This window comes from Canis lupus, chromosome 34 (assembly GCF_048164855.1).
Source record: "Canis lupus baileyi chromosome 34, mCanLup2.hap1, whole genome shotgun sequence".
In the NCBI taxonomy this organism is placed as follows: Eukaryota; Metazoa; Chordata; class Mammalia; order Carnivora; family Canidae; genus Canis; species Canis lupus.
The window spans coordinates 12,193,865-12,209,428 of record NC_132871.1 but is presented as its reverse complement, the minus strand read 5'-3'; the positions used below and the strand labels follow the sequence as shown (position 1 = coordinate 12,209,428).

Sequence of the window (15,564 nt, the reverse complement as noted above, 5' to 3'; positions counted from 1 at the left end):
ATTCATAACCACTGTAGGGATTTTCCTTCTAGGTAGTGAAGAATAGCCTGGGATGCTATCAAGAGGCCCATATTGGAGAACCAGTGACCACGGGACTCAATTACAGGTTTAAATTTTGCCTTCTTGTACCCCAAATAAAATTTGGCATCACCTACTCAATGAAATGCCTTCAGTGTTCCATTTTATTGAGGGTGGGACAGGAGTTATATTCAAAATATTTACCAACCCATAAGGCATTGTCACTAACCAACTGGAAAGATGTCTCACAGTCTTGGAGCACCCTATGCTGTGCTAGACACTAGTTATTAGTTGTTGAATAACAAGATAGGTCCTGGGGTCTAAAGGTACACACAAGTGTCGAGTGTCTGAGGCTGGTGATTCGCCAACTGATGTTGAAACTTCTCAATATTTTAGTAACCAGCATGGTTGTACCAGTGCAAGCAGCCTGGATATGAACCGCTGAGGTGGGAGTTGCTCCTCCCAGGGCCCCCATGGAGCATTACTGTGTGGCAGCTGACTCTGTCACCCTTCAGCACTCCAGGTGGCTCGTACTGTGGGTACAGAGCCCAGCCCTCCTCTCTGAGCCTGGAGCTGAGGTCTTGGAGGCTCCTGGAATCCCCCACTCAGGTCTCCTCAAGGCTGGCTCTAGTCTCCTGACTCTCAGGCCCAGTTGGCACCAACGGCCTCTTATGAAAGACAGTGTTGGGTGTTTCCCTGTGGGTTTGATGGAGAGGCATGTTCTCTGTCCATCTGTGTCATACCACCCAAGAAGCCACACCACTGTATGGGGTACAGGACAAAAAAAAAAAAAAGAGACTTTTTTCCATGTACACTCTCATTTCAAGGATGGGTTCAGCAACTACCTGAAATTCCTGAAAGGAGCCCCATGTTTTAGGTGTATCCAAAAGAGGTCATTCTGCATTGTCTCTTGGTCTGTATTATTTGGCTAAAATGCTCTGGTTGGTTTTACTTTGCCCCATGTTTCTGGAGAGTAGATCAGGGGAGGATTTGGATACAGACAGTCCTGAATTCTGGTTCTGTGAGCTGTGGACCAGTCATTTCACCTCTCTGAGGCAATGTCCATCTCCTACAGCTCCGGCCTCACAGGCTGGTCAGGGGACAAATGAGACAAAGACATGTTTGACCGATGTTCTTAAACACTGAGCACAAGATTGAGAATAAAAGCCTTTTAGTCTCTTTTTGGGGTAGGAACGGCCAGCGTTATTCCAGTGTGCCAGTGTAGGTATTTTCAAAATAGACCCTTTTTGTTCTCTCAAGCTGACTAAAAAGCAGACAGAAAGTGAATTTAGAGGTCAAAATGTAAGCTCTGTACAGACTTAGAGCCACCTCCTAAGAACTCAGAATCCTCCCTACTGAATGAAGATAGCATATACCTCCTTCCCCCAGAAAAGAGCTAGCATAGATTCATTCATTCATATTTATTTTTAAGGTTACTTATTTATTTGAGAGAGAGAGAAAGAGAAAGAGAGCACAAGCAGGGGGCGGGACAGAGGGAGAGGTAGAAGCAGGCTCCCCACTGAGCAAAGAGCCCAACAGGGGCTCCAACCCAGGACCCCGAGATCATGACCCGAGCTGAAGGCAGACGCTTAACCACCTGAGCTACCCAGGCTAACTAGCTGATATCTGTCTCAATTACAATTAACGTAGTTTCAGTTATCAGGATAATATTCACATAAATATTAAAAGATGAAAACAACCATGATATTTTCTCCAATAGCCTTGGCACATATGCAAAGAAAGGCTTGATTTGTTTGGACAGTGAGCATTTGGAAAAATAAACCTCATTTTTGCCCACTTTGCTAACTTTATTTTTTTCCTTCAAAATAATTGTGGAATCACTGTGGCTTAAGCAGCTAAAATCCTACAACAAAAATCCTGACACTTCCATGCATGTTCACCTGGGTGAACCCAGGTGAACATTCTCTCGTTTCAGTCCCAGAAATCCTATGCAGAGTCCCGCTCTGCGTTTTCGACAGGGGTTTCAGAAGCTATGGATGCATTGAGGAGTAATCTGAAACCATTAAGACTATTAAGAAAGACAAATTCTTCTAGGACTCTAACCCCTACGCTTAGACATCATATCCAACTGCCTACTTCACATCTGCGCGTCTGTCTATAGACAGCTCGGACCCAACAAATCCCAAGCTAAACCCTGGATATCTCCCCACCTCCCCCAATCCACCTGCTTGACTGAGAGCCTACCAGCCAGATGCCATTTTCCTTCTCCCTTTGCTTCTTTGGGGTCTTCCTGGACTCCTCTCTAATGCTCATTATTGTTCAATCCCAGAGTTATCTTGTGATTCTATCTTCAAAATAATCAGACTCGGGGATCTCTGGTTGGCTCAGTGGTTTAGCGCCTGCCTTTGGCCCAGGGTATGATCCTGGAGTCCTGGGATCGAGTCCCACGTTGGGCTCCCTGTGTGGAGCCTGCTTCTCTCTCTGCCTGTGTATCTGCCCCAACCCCCAACCCTGGGTCTCTCATAAATAAATAAATAAAATCTAAAAAAAAAACAAACCAGATTCTAATTGCTCCTCACCACAGCCTGTGTCGAAGGCCCCACCCCTGTCAAAGGCACCATCGGCTCTCACGGGAGGCCCACAGCAGTCTCCCACCTGGTCTGCACCTTCTACTCTTGCTCTCCAACCATTTATTCTCAACACGGTAGGCTGAGTGTAAAGCCAGATCGTCACCTCCCCTTTGCTGAAGTCCTCCCAAGGCTCTTCATGCTACACGGCCCTTCAGAATCTGACCTTCCCCTTGTTTCCTCCTCACTTATTCTGGCCTCATCACAGCGGCTCCTGGTATTCCTTGAATACGGCAGGTGCGCCCCTGCCTCAAGGCCCTCGTGCTCTGCCCCGGGGATCCTTCTGCAAGGCCCGCTCTCTCACCTTTGCCAAGTCTTCCCTCAGGGGCCACCTTCTCCACGACGGCCACCCTGACCACGCTCACATCCACTGCACTCCTGCTTCCTTCTCCTCACCACTCTACTTCTATTCCCACGGAATCACTACTTTCTAACCTTGGAGGATACCACATAACATAGTATTTTATTAAATTTCTTGTTCTTGCCCATATCCCCAACTAGAATGACAGATCCCAAGGAAGGTGCTCAATAATATTTCTGAATTAAGGGAAAATGCCTTCTCCACAAAAAGGGAAACAATCCCCCCAAAAAACACCATAAAACAACCAGTATCCAAAAGGGCCTTTAAAAAAAAAGATTTTACTTATTCATGAGAGACACAGAGAGGGAGGCAGAGACAGGCAGAGGGAGAGGCAGGCTCTTTGTCGGGAGCTCAATGCGGGACTCGATCCCGGACCCCGGGATCACACCCTGAGCCGAAGGCAGACGCTCAACCACTGGGCCACCAGGTGTCCCAAGCCCCCTCGTTTCTCGAGCTGCTCCCACTTAGCCTGAGTCTGGCCCCTGTAGATGGTGCCCCACAGGGGCTCCTACATCCAGATTCCCAGCACTTGGGGCCTCTCCGCACTGCAGCTGCCCACCTGTGCTGGAGTCCGGAGCCTTGGTCTGTGCTCACAGTGCTCACTAATTAGCTATTTCGACAAAGACAAACCACCTCTCACCTTTCGGGACCTCAGCTTCCAAACCTAAAAATGAGAAGACTGGACTCTTGAAGGTCCTTTCCACTGGGAAAAACCTAGGCTTCTATTTCTTACCTACCCCTTTAAGTTTTAAATAACGGCAACAGCATCTGAAAGCCTCTTTCCCTTAAACTTCTCCCAGGCCAGATGTTCCTGGCACCGAATTAGGAGGAAAAAAGAAATAGTTTTTGAATAACCCAACATTTTTGTCTTTCAGAGCAAATTATCCCCTGGCCTTCTCAATTCCTTCTCCCCTCCTGCTCCCTCTTTCTGAATCTTTAAAGAGAAGATTTTAAAAAAGTAAACCGTGGACTCTTCCTGAGTGGTCAGGATTTATCCTGTAGCAACGTTACTTTTTTTTTCTTTCCCCAGTTATTATTCCTCTATAAAACCTCTCCAACATTATTTCTCTGCAACTGTGCTCAGCAGTCTTGATTTGTCCCTGTTTTGCAGGACGGTTACTAAACGCTCTGGGGAAGAGGAACAAAAAGCCGAGAGCCAGGGCTGCAGGAGGAAGGGTCATGCACGCAGGTGAGCAGAGGCCTGGCCCTCAGGGTGACGGGCACAGACTGGCCGGAGGAGAGAAAGAGCAAAGGCCCATGTGGCTGGCGTTCTGAGAGGCTTTAGGCCAAGCCCTGGTGGCAGTTCCTCAGGAATGTTCACTTAGTTAGCTGACTGACGCAACGGGGCCTTTCCTGGGAAGCCACACCGCAGTGAGGAGGCGAAGTGGAACCCAGTTCCCCTCCCCGAGCAGCTCCCCGTGTAGCCTTCTGTGCAGCAAGCTGGTGGGGACTGAGCAGCCCCTCCGCGGGTCCTACACCCAGGCTTCAGGACTCAGGGTCATGCTGCAGGTCTTTCAAGCCTTTGAGGAAGACCCAACCTGTCAACAGCTGGCCTGGGAATCAAAGAAGAGGCCCCAAACCACCATTTACTAAATCAGTGATTTGCTGAAAGAGTAGCACTTCATTAGCAAGCCCTCCCAATGAATCTAGAGGCGTAACACATGCACAACCTCCTCGCCTAGAGTTAGCTGCACATTCCAAAAAATTGTAGGTTCCAAGATATCATCTAATGACTTAGCTGAGGAAAACATGTTCCTGAAAGAATTTTTACCCTATTTAAAAAAGTTACAGATATATATATATGTGTATGTACATATACATATATACATATATATATATCTGTACGTGTACATGCATGGGCGTACGTAAACATGTATCCGATTACAAAAAAACAAAAAAAACGAACCTCTTTGTTTTTAAGCCATGCTAGGATTACAAAATAATACAATGTGTGAGCTTAAAATATGACATATTATTAAAATCCAGACACAAACAAAAGTAGAAAGGAAGCCTAATTCGTACCAGAAAGTATCAAAACAGACCAGACTCTGCTAAGTATCTAGCTAGTTACTGTCAAAGCCGTAACTTCTAATTAGTATTGAGAAATTACAGTGTTAGTGATGTATGAATACCTCCTAGTGGGATTGGCATAGTCACGTAAGCCAAGAATGGGCGCCTCATCAATTGTGTTGGTTGTACCATATAAGGTTCCATTCAAGGACTCATCTTTTCCCAGCTTGCTATGTTTGAGGAAAAGCCTTCTCTGTCCTTTCATAAACTATTTAAATAAATGCAACTGTTCTTGTCATTTTCTTGTGTTCATGCCTTTTTAGTGGGAAGAGAGACACTAAGAAGCTCTTTGGGGGAAACAGCACCAAATTGCTAACTGATGAAGAAAATGGAGGGAAATTGAAAGGACAGAGTGAGGGGTGCCTGGGTGACTCAGTTGGTTGAGCGACCGACCACTCAGGGTTTCTGCTCAGGTCATGGTTTTGGAGTCGTGAGATCGAGGCCCCTCCCTTCCCTCTCTCAGGCTCTGCACTTAGGGTGAAGTCTGCTTGAGATTCTCTCCCCCCTCTTCCCTCTCTGCTTGTCTCCCCTGCTCAAGCACACTCTCAAATAAATAAAAATCTTTAAAGGGGGGTGGGCAGAGTGAAAAATCAATCAGAAGTGTCAGAGTATACATAAGCATTAATGATATTTTATTTAGAAGACAGCACCTCCAGCCAAAGAACCACACAGCAATGTGTCATGCTGTCCATCACATCTTCCCTACCATTTCCTTCCAGAAAATCTGTAATCTAAATAAACAGCATGACCATGCCTCCAGAATAGTCTTACTGCTCTGGCTCCTTTTCCAGGACAACAGCCCAAGTCCTCTTTGGGTCCTCTACTCAGAAGAAAAATACAACATTTTGTTTGAGGCATTCATGAAGGAAAATGATAATGATCTTGTAATCTGAGGTATCTTCAAGTCTGTGGGTTTGGAGGGAGGGTGGTATAAGAAGACATAATTACTGGATGATTCTCAGAAAGTGTGTTTATTCCTGCATGAAATCTGGTTTTAGTCATCAGAATTGAGGAGAAGGCTTTTTCCTGGAGATTATGTAGCCAAAAAATATAAATCATGGAGGGAAATAAACAGCACTACCCCATGCTATCTCTTCTCTTCCCTTTCTTTTCCTTGCCTTCGTCCTTGTCAGCTCTTAAAAACTGAACTGCTTATCAGTTGAAAATGACTGAGATTCTGCAAAGCATTTCAGAATCAAGATAAAAGTCATATTGTTGAAAAAGATCATATTATTGAAACTCATGGTCTTTTCCAAGGGTGTACACCACAGGAGGCAACTGGCTCATAGCAGATGAGGTGGACATTAGAACCTGCACGTACAATACTTTAAAAATCTATGGTTCCCCAATAGCTATATTATATAAAGAACTCCTACAGCTCAACAACAAAAACTAAATAACCTCATTAAAAATGGGTAAGGGATTTGAACAAACATTTCTCCAACGAAGATATACAATGGTCAGAAGCATATAAAGAGATGTTCCACATCACTAATTGTTTGGAAAATGTGAATCAAAACTATGAGATATCATTTTACACCCACTAGGATGGCTGCTGTGAAAAAACAAACAAACCAGAAAATAACAAGTATTGACTAGGATGTGGAGAAAGCAGAATCTCCGTGCACTGTTGGTGGGAATGTAAAATGGCGTAGCTGCTATGGAAAACAGTAAGGCAATTTATCAAAAACTTTAAAACAGAATTACCATATGATCCCTCCATACCACTTGTGTATATACAAAAAAACTGAAAAGCAGGGTTTCAAAGAGATTGTTGCATATCTAATTCACAGCAGCATGGTTCACATCAGCCAATGGTGGAGGCAACCCAAATGTCAACTATGGATGAATGGATAAAGGAAATGTGGTATATCCATATAACAGGATATTTGTCTCCAAAAGGAAGGAAATTCTGACACACGTTACAACACACGTGAACCTTGAGGACAGGATGTTAAGAGAAATAAAGCAGTCCCAAGAAGACAAATACTATATGATTCCACTTATACAAGATACTTAGAGTTTCTGAGTTCAAACTCAGAAACAGAAAAGTAGAATGATGGTTGCCAGGGGCTAGGGTAGGGGAGGGAAATAGGAATAGGGTGGAGTTGCCTAATGGGTACAGAGTTCCCATCTACTAAACTACATACACGCTTAATGATTATGATGGCAAATTTTATGTCTATTTTGACACAATTAAAAACAAACGACAACCTGTGGCTCGCAGTACTTCCCTGTAGGATGGTGATGACAACAGTAATACCTTCCACACACCCAGAAACATCTCTCTGATGGCCCAGAGGACTGGGCTGCCAGACTCGGTGATGACAACTCAAGAAGATGACCAATGATGAATTCAACGGTAAAAGCTACACTCATCCAAGTTTCATTTTTTATTTTCTTTTTTCCCTACTAACGTGAATGTTTTGTATATCTCAGCACATCAACCTCTGGAAGCCCAGACAACCCCAATATCTGTGGATGCTACCTCGGAAGTGTCACTTTGCAACCTGGGATTCTGGGGACAGGAGGCTTGCCTAGATGTTGGGGCCTGGGAGAAGAGGACTGTGCAAAATCAGCCTCCTTCCTTTTACTTAGAGAATTCAGGCACATGCCCTCATAGTCCTCCTTCTCCATATAATTCACAATTTTCTCTCTAAAGAAAAGATGACCACTTACCTCTCTTTGCTCTTGACCTTCAAAGTGAACTCAGTGCAACTTGGCAGTGATTCTTATCTAAAAATCTTAAGCTAGTTTAATATTCCAGGTGCCCTTGACCATCCAACATGATTGACCAACCGGTATAATTCCATATCCTTTTTTTTTTTCCCCAGATCTGCTTCCAGGTTTAGGGCTCACCACAAAATAACGACACTTTATAAACCTTTTCTTGTATCTCAAACACAAAGGAACACAGTGAATGTGAAAAGCTGGAGAAAGAGGTGAGAAATGGCTAGGGGGAGAACAGATGCACCCAGAATAAATGGAAACAGCTTTTGAAAGGATGCGTTAATAAAAGAGACATCGGGTCCATCTGGAAAGTATTGTAACAAAATAAAAAGCCCCTTTTCTACTATGTGCAGCAGGTTACAAAACTCCCTGAACAACAAAGCTCTAGGACCAACTAGAAAAGCAAAACAAAACTGAAAGAAGTGCTCCTTCTAGGGATGTCCAGCCACCACAAAATCGTGAGCCTCTTTCTGGTGTCAGGGGCGCTCCCAAGTGCCATGTGCAAGAGACTTTCCCGCTGTGGTTCCCCAGCGTGTGTGTGTGTGTGTGTGTGTCCTCCAGGCATTGATTTGTGCAAAGGGCTCCAAACACCAATAAAGTCCAGCCTCCCCTCCACCACTAGCCCTGGTGGAAATGCGGCTGCCCCTCTCAGAGCCAGGGCAGGGTTTCTGAAACCACTTGGGCTGAGATCTCCGACTTGGAATCCATCCTTACTCTGTCAACTTCCCCTCCATTTTCTTGCACAACATGGTCGTAAAAATTGAAAAAAATGTGGCCATCTGAGGATATCGTCAACAATGATCTTTCTCTTCCATCACTGACCTGGTTATCTGGCCTTCCTGGGGTAGAAACAACACGTGGCCCCACTGACCTCTCGCCCCCTTGCCGTTTGCTCAGTGCAGACCTTTGGACAACACTGGGCTGGCACACTGGCCGGAACGAGAAGCCCCCCAGCCCAACCCCTCTTCATTACTCTCCCCGCCACCTCTGTCAACATGGGCACACAGCCACAGAAGAACTCTATCTAGAATGTTCTCAAAAACATGCAGGAAAAGGCTGAGGAAGCTCTCTGACTACCTGTTCTAGTGCTCCAGAACAGTCCAAGGATGTAGAAACTCCCCCTGCCCCCCTTGAACTCATATTTGAGACATTCTTCTTTTTCCTACAGGTCTGAAGGGAGCAGGCCGTTGTGTAAAAAGCCTTTCTTGTTGAGTTGCAGTTCTTTATTAAGGTGTCCCTCGCTGGCCATTGGATGAATTACCCTTGGAGCACTTGGCTCTAATTTCCAAGGCTTTAACCATCCCTCCGGTCCCGCTCTAGACTCTTCAAACCTTCCTTCCGACAGGAAGCACGGGCTGGAGGCACAAGGCTCCGGTGCGGGTCCCGCCGCATGGCTCCTGCAGGCCCTGCCCAGCTGGGGGGCGTTTTGTGGTGTGTATGTGTGGGGGGGACTTCCTCCTCTCACATTCAAGCTGCCCCCCCACCCCTTCTTCTTTACTCCCACTTTATGTTCATAAAAGAAGGCAAGGGGGGTGGGGAGGAAGGGAAGGAAGAAAGGGAGAGGGCAGAAAAAGAATACAAAAGGGAACTAAGAATTTATAGAAATATGAGAAATTGCTTTAACAGGAAACACAAGCCAGAAGATTTGTTCCACCAGATGAAAAGTAGACAAAAACAACACACGGTTGCGGCGGGGCTCGCGGCCGGATCTCACCACCACCCGGATCCCAGGACCCTCTCCCGCCCTCTGACCGCCCCGCAACCCCCGCGAACGCAAGCTGATGTGCCCTGTTCGGATCTGTGCTAACCGGTAGACACGAGGACAGGCGAAGCTGAATTCCATGAAATACTACTTTGCGAACGGCGGGAGGTTTGGGTTTTTTTTTTGTTTTTTTTTTTTAAAGGCAAAAGAGGGAAGCAAGAGATTCTGAGAATTTCATTTTCACAATAATGGCTCGAGCTTTGTTCCCCTAACCGAGCGTAGTTCCCGGCTCTGCCCGGCCTCCCACATCCAAAGCCAGAGCCAGTTTCTCCACATTATATAGATTAAAAAAAAAAAAAAAAAAAAAAAAACACAGTTCAAGGAGAAGGAGCCAGTTAGGTACTTCAGAGCGGCTGTGAAATTTGTTTCGGGGTTGGGGGGAGAAGAAAGCACTGACCTGTGTTGTTTTAATCCGCCGAAGGGCCAAGTTCTCGAGTTCCCCTGCACCCTTCTGAGGGCTTCCTGTAAGTGTCGCATGTGACATTACACTTCCTCAGTGCACCGTCTCTGACGGCCTCTCAGGGCCAGAGGCATGTGATAAGGTCCTCCGGCCGCCTGCTTCACGCCGGGGTGGCCCTGCTTCTAAAGGCATCTTTGTCACCCCCTGGGGGTCCCCCAGCTAGTTTTAGGCACCCCCAGGACACAGGGAAAGAGGCCACGAGCCTGGGAGAAAGGCAGGGGAGAATAATGTCTGGACTCCTGGCGCGTGGAACCCCGCAGGGGTGGGGCGTGAGGGACCCTGGAGCCCCGGGGTCACCCGTCGAGGGCCGGGGCTGCAGCTGAGAGGAGGCAGCTTGCTCCCAGCACAGCCCCGGGTGCTCGGGCCCTGGCACCGCCGCGCAGGGGGTCCCCAGGCGGTCCCCAGGCTGGCACCCGGGGCTTCCTTAGCTCCCACGTGTGGATCCCGCAGTGACGAGAGCCACTCACCCCGAATTGCCCCAGCCCGTCTCAAGTTCACACGCAGGCTGCTGGGTTCCGTGTCAGACGTGGGGCCTGCTTCTTGGTTCAGCCAGCGAAGCCACGGCACGCTCTGCCTTCCAGGCTAAATACACTGGCAGCTATCCCCATCCCACCCCCCGGTGGTCTCCAACACAGCCAGGCGTCGGGTTTTGTGCGGGATGGTGCAGGGTCTGCGTAGGCATGTGAGCCCGTGAGTGGGGCCTGGCCGCGGGCTGGGCAAGGGCACCGGCAGGGCCCTGGGGTGCGTGTCCCTCTGCGCCCAGCAGCGGGGAGACGGGAAGAGCTGAGCAGGGTGCTGCTCCCTACTCTCCTGCGGTCAGGCCTTCTTCTCTGCTTTCACGATTCCTCTAGTTCTCTGCAGGGCCCCACAGACAGAATCTGTGGATGTCGGAAGTGGCGTGTGGGAGGAAAACCATGTCCTGAACAGAGGGGAACATTCCGCAATTTGTACAACCTGACTCAGTGCAGAAACCTCAGCGTCCTCTCTACTCGGCTACCCTAGCATAATTCTTTTCTTAAAAATGCTTTTAAAGGGATTTTTGTTTTGTTTTTCAGAAAGGTAATTGTAGACCACCTCACTGTTCCAAGTCTTGAAAATATTACCCTATAATTCCCCCATGAAGTTTTCCATGCGAGGACACTGAGTAAGGGAACGAGTCCCGAGATCGGGACTCTGGACAACAGTGAAGCTCTGAAGTCTCACCACATGATTGCCTTTCTGGCTCCGAAAACATGCGTAACTGTTTCACCAGTCTGACAGCTGATGGATGGTTTTCTGATTGAACTGGACAGCTGGATTAGCCAGTTGAGTCAAGGTGGCGGTGGTGGCTGTAAGCATGGCATTGGCTTTAAAACAGGAATAATGGTACAATTTTGCTATCTTGGAAAACCAAAATATTACGCTGATGATGAATAATAATGACTCCATTTGAATGTATTTAGAAGTGTCACAATTGGGGTTAAACTGCCAGTTTCATTTTTCAACTACGCAGTGACATATGTTCAAACTTAAGCCACGTTCTGTGTGGAATTTTTACAGGCCTTAACAAAATGCTTTGTCATTTTCCTTTCAAATCCGTAACTGGGCCTGTCTGTGAAATTGTTTTTCCCATTTGTTTTGGCATTTAAAAAATTTTAACAGACTTTTCTTTTTAGAACAGGTGTGCATTTACAGAAAACTCCAGAAGAGAGTACAGAGTTCCGACCCATCTGCACCCAGTCTCCCCACTATTAAAATCTTATATTTAGTATGATATATAAGTAAATTAATAAGCCAATACTGATACACTGTTACTAACTGAAGTCCACAGTTTATTTGGATTTTGTTAGTTTTTTCTCGAAGGTCCTTTTTCTGTTCCAGGATCCCATCCAGGACATCACATTATATTTACTCATAAAGTCTTATTAGGCTCCTCTTGGTTGAGACATTTTTTTAGACTTTATTTTTGATAACTATGACAGTTTTGAGGAGTACTATTATTTTTGTAGAATGTCCCACAATTGGGATTTATCTGATGTTTTTTTCTCATAAGACTGGAGTTACAGGTTATTTGTCAGGTTTCTCCTCTTTTCTTACTGTATACCCTGGAAGGAAAATCTCGAGGGTAAAGTATCTATACAAATTATTTGGAATTCTTCTGCATGGAAGATTTATCTCTTCTCCCCATTTATTACTTTATTCAATCATTTATTTATATCAGTATAGCCTTATAGATATTTATTGTATACTTTGGGTTACACTTTAACAGTACCTGACTTATTTTGCTGTTCAAAGTGCTCCATTTTTGACTACTGGGAGTACTCTCACTTGGTTCCTCTGCTCCTTTGACATATTCCTATTAATATTTTTTGAATTTTGTTTTTGAGGCCTTCTTTATTTCCCGGCATCACAAGATGCTCTAGGCTCATCATGTATCACACCTCTCCAACTGTCTACAATTTTTTTTTCCCATCTTGACAAGAGAATGGAAGAAGATAAATCCACGGGCCTGAAAAACATTATTTTCTTTCAATTTTCACTAGTTCTGCCTCATGTATTCATAAAAATCGTCTTAAAAAATTGCTTTCATAAAATTAGTCTTAGCATCTACTAGCAAGAAAACACTGAAACACCAACTGAGTGAAATTCTACATTTCCTTAATCCCAAAATGCATGTTTGGTTGGTTGTGTTTTTCTCCTTTATATTTTAACATTCCTGGAATCAGAATGTACATTTAGTATCATGACTTCTCCCCACCCCTTTCCTGTCATTAATTTGATGGTGCACCTTACAGTTGACAGTGTCTTGGGAGTGGAGAAGTAGAGCCATCAATCAGTTCTTGTTTGGACCACAGACATCATTTAACTACTTTCACTGATTTTTCCCCCTACTGAACAAATATTTTGATTAAGTGAATTGATATGCAGTATCTACAGACATTAAAAAAAAAACCTCAGTATCCTTACCTACTCCTGGATACATTCTAACATTACCTCAAACCACAAATTCTCTTCAAGTCCTAAATATAGACAAAAGGGGAGGGGTTGTTCAATTCTCTCCATTTTTTTTCTGGGTTTACTCTCTGACTCCTTTTATGTTTACTGCATCCGTTTTTTCAAGATGTCCTGAATCCATCATCATTTCTGAGGAGCCCAGTGCTGATGCTGAAGGGTTGTGAGGATGAGGTTTCACTCATGTTGATCAGGAGTAATGGGTGCTCACTCCTCAGAGGCAGGTCAGGAAGGACCTGGTGATTTTGCCTTTCCTACTCAGGGAAGCCAACTGACTGCAGAATGGCAGAGCTGACCGCTTTCTCTGTGGTCAGGATCTTCTCTCCAGCTCATGAACCACTACTGCTTTGGCAGCATCATGCTTTACAGATTTTTTTCTTTTAATGGATAGATACTAGTTCAACCCTTCACCATGGGTGTATCTCACAAATAGTCACAGAAAAAGTGCCCAGTCTTTTCATCTGGGTGGGCACAACTTGGTTTTCTAAACACTATTTTCTGTCCCACAGACATTAATCAAGATGTACTAAGATACTGATAGTGCCCCAGTGATCTCAGCAACATCCAGATGAAACTGGAAGAGATGCCACACTGACTTTTTTAGGCAGCCACTGACTAAGCCCTTGCCACCTGCCACTTTACAGATCCCCGCTCTATAGAAAAGCTAACTAAGTGGGAGAGACTAAATAATCTGTCCAAAGACCCTTGATAAATTTGAAGCCAACATGCAAATTCAGATCTGCCCAATGCCAGTGGCTCAGGGACTAATGCTATTCTTGATGCAGACAGATGTACCTCATAAATGGGCACTTTGCTGAACACAGCTCTGTTCCCCAATTATTTTCTGCACATGCTTTTCACCTTGACCAAAATTAAGTGGCATTGAGGGCAGGGACAGTGTCTTCTATCTCATTAACTCAGCTTTCCAGCCTCACCCCAGCAGCTTTCCTGTTAACCCTGTACTTTTGCCATACTGCCAATCTATTTTATTTTCTAATTTATTAGAAAATTCAAACTTTTTAAAAAAGATCAGTTTATTTGGGAGAGAGCTCGAGAGAGATGACGAGTGGGGAGAGGGGCAGAGGGAGAGAGTCTTCAAGCAGACTCCTTGCTCGGCAAGGAGCGTGACGTGGGGCTCAATTTCTTGACCCATGAGATCACGACTGAAGCCGAAACCAAGAGTCAGATGCTTAACCGACTGAGTCACCCAGGTGTCCCAGAAAATTCAGACTTTTTCTAATAAAGGTAAATAATTTCCCTTCACTCTTTTCCTCCTCCTACTTTGCTTTACTTTATTTTTCACTCATCGGCTTCTTAAAATAGAACCCTATAAGGTCTGCTGGGTGGCTCAGTGGTTGAGTGTCTGCCTTTGGCTCAGGTCATGATCCTGGGGTCCTGGGATCGAGTCCCACAGCAGGATCCCCTGCAGGGAGTCTGCTTCTCCCTCTGCCTCTCTCTGTGTGTTTCTCATGAATAAATAAAATCTTTTAAAAAGAAAACAAGCCTGTTGATTTTCAGTCCTTTTAAATAAAAACCCTTAACTTTTAATCTAAGTATAGTTTTAATCTTACCTCTCACACATTTAAATGCATCACATTCTTTTTTCTTCTCTAGTAGGCTACACACCCAGCATAGAGCCTGACATGGGGCTTGAACTCATGACCCTGAAATCAAGACCTGAGCTGAGATCAAGAGTCGGACACTTAACTGACTGAGCCAACTAGGCACCCTGATGCATCATACTCTTACAGTTAATTTTAGAATAGTCTATAATTTCAGTAGTTATATCCTTTTTGACCCAAGAATTAGCTAAAAGGATCATATTTTAGTTTCCAAGTACTTGGATAGAGGGAGAGGCAGGAAGCATCTTGTGTTAATTTTCAATGCTATGTTATTGTTATATGTGGCTAGTATGTCTACTTTTTGGTTAATTAAAAAGTTTCTTTGTGGTGTGTAATTCATCAATTTTTGTAAATGGTTGATGTTCTCTTAAAAATTTCTTTGTATTTCCAAAAACAAAAAAAAGAGTAGGAAAAAAAACTCACTGGATGTGGAAATTAAAAAAAAATTGTATGTATTTCCTATTTGTTGGGTTAGGGCAATAATGATAATGATGTTATTAAAGTCTTCTGTTCCTGGGGTATCTGGGTGGCTCAGTTGGTTAAGTGTCCAACTCTTGATTTCAGCTCAGGTCACGATCTCAGGGTCACGAGATCCAGCCTCCTGTCAGGCTCTCTGTTGGGCATACTTAAGATTCTTTCTCTCTCTCCCTCACCCTCTGCCCTTTCCCCAGCCTGCTTGTGTATGTGTGCTTATGTTCTCTCTCTCTAAAAAAAAAAAAAAAAGTCTTCTGTTCCTATGTATTTTTGCCTATGTGATTAAATTCTAAAAGCATTTTGTTAGTCTCCATTATGATTATGGAAAACTGTGTTTTTAAATTTTTATCTACTTATATTTTTATTTGTATTATTTTATTTGTATTTTTTAACAGATTTTGTTTTATCTCAGTGCTAAGATGTTCAGTGCCTAAAGGTTCATTATTATTGGCTCTTTTTTGTCTTAATAGTTCTTTTTGTATTTAATC

General features: G+C 44.6%; 1 protein-coding gene across 2 annotated transcripts in view; it reads right to left on the bottom strand.

Annotated features, from left to right (window-relative positions):
* The window catches only part of WIPF1 (WAS/WASL interacting protein family member 1), a 122,984-nt gene that overhangs the window by 68,961 nt on the left and 38,459 nt on the right, over window positions 1–15,564 (bottom strand). The window contains exon 1 of one of the 2 annotated variants that reach the window (XM_072811005.1): window positions 9,927–10,051. The exons of the other annotated variant lie outside the window; for it this stretch is intronic. The gene's annotated coding sequence lies outside the window, so the exon portion shown is untranslated. Of the gene's footprint in view, window positions 1–9,926; window positions 10,052–15,564 lie in introns of those variants that run through there. 2 annotated transcript variants of the gene reach the window in all.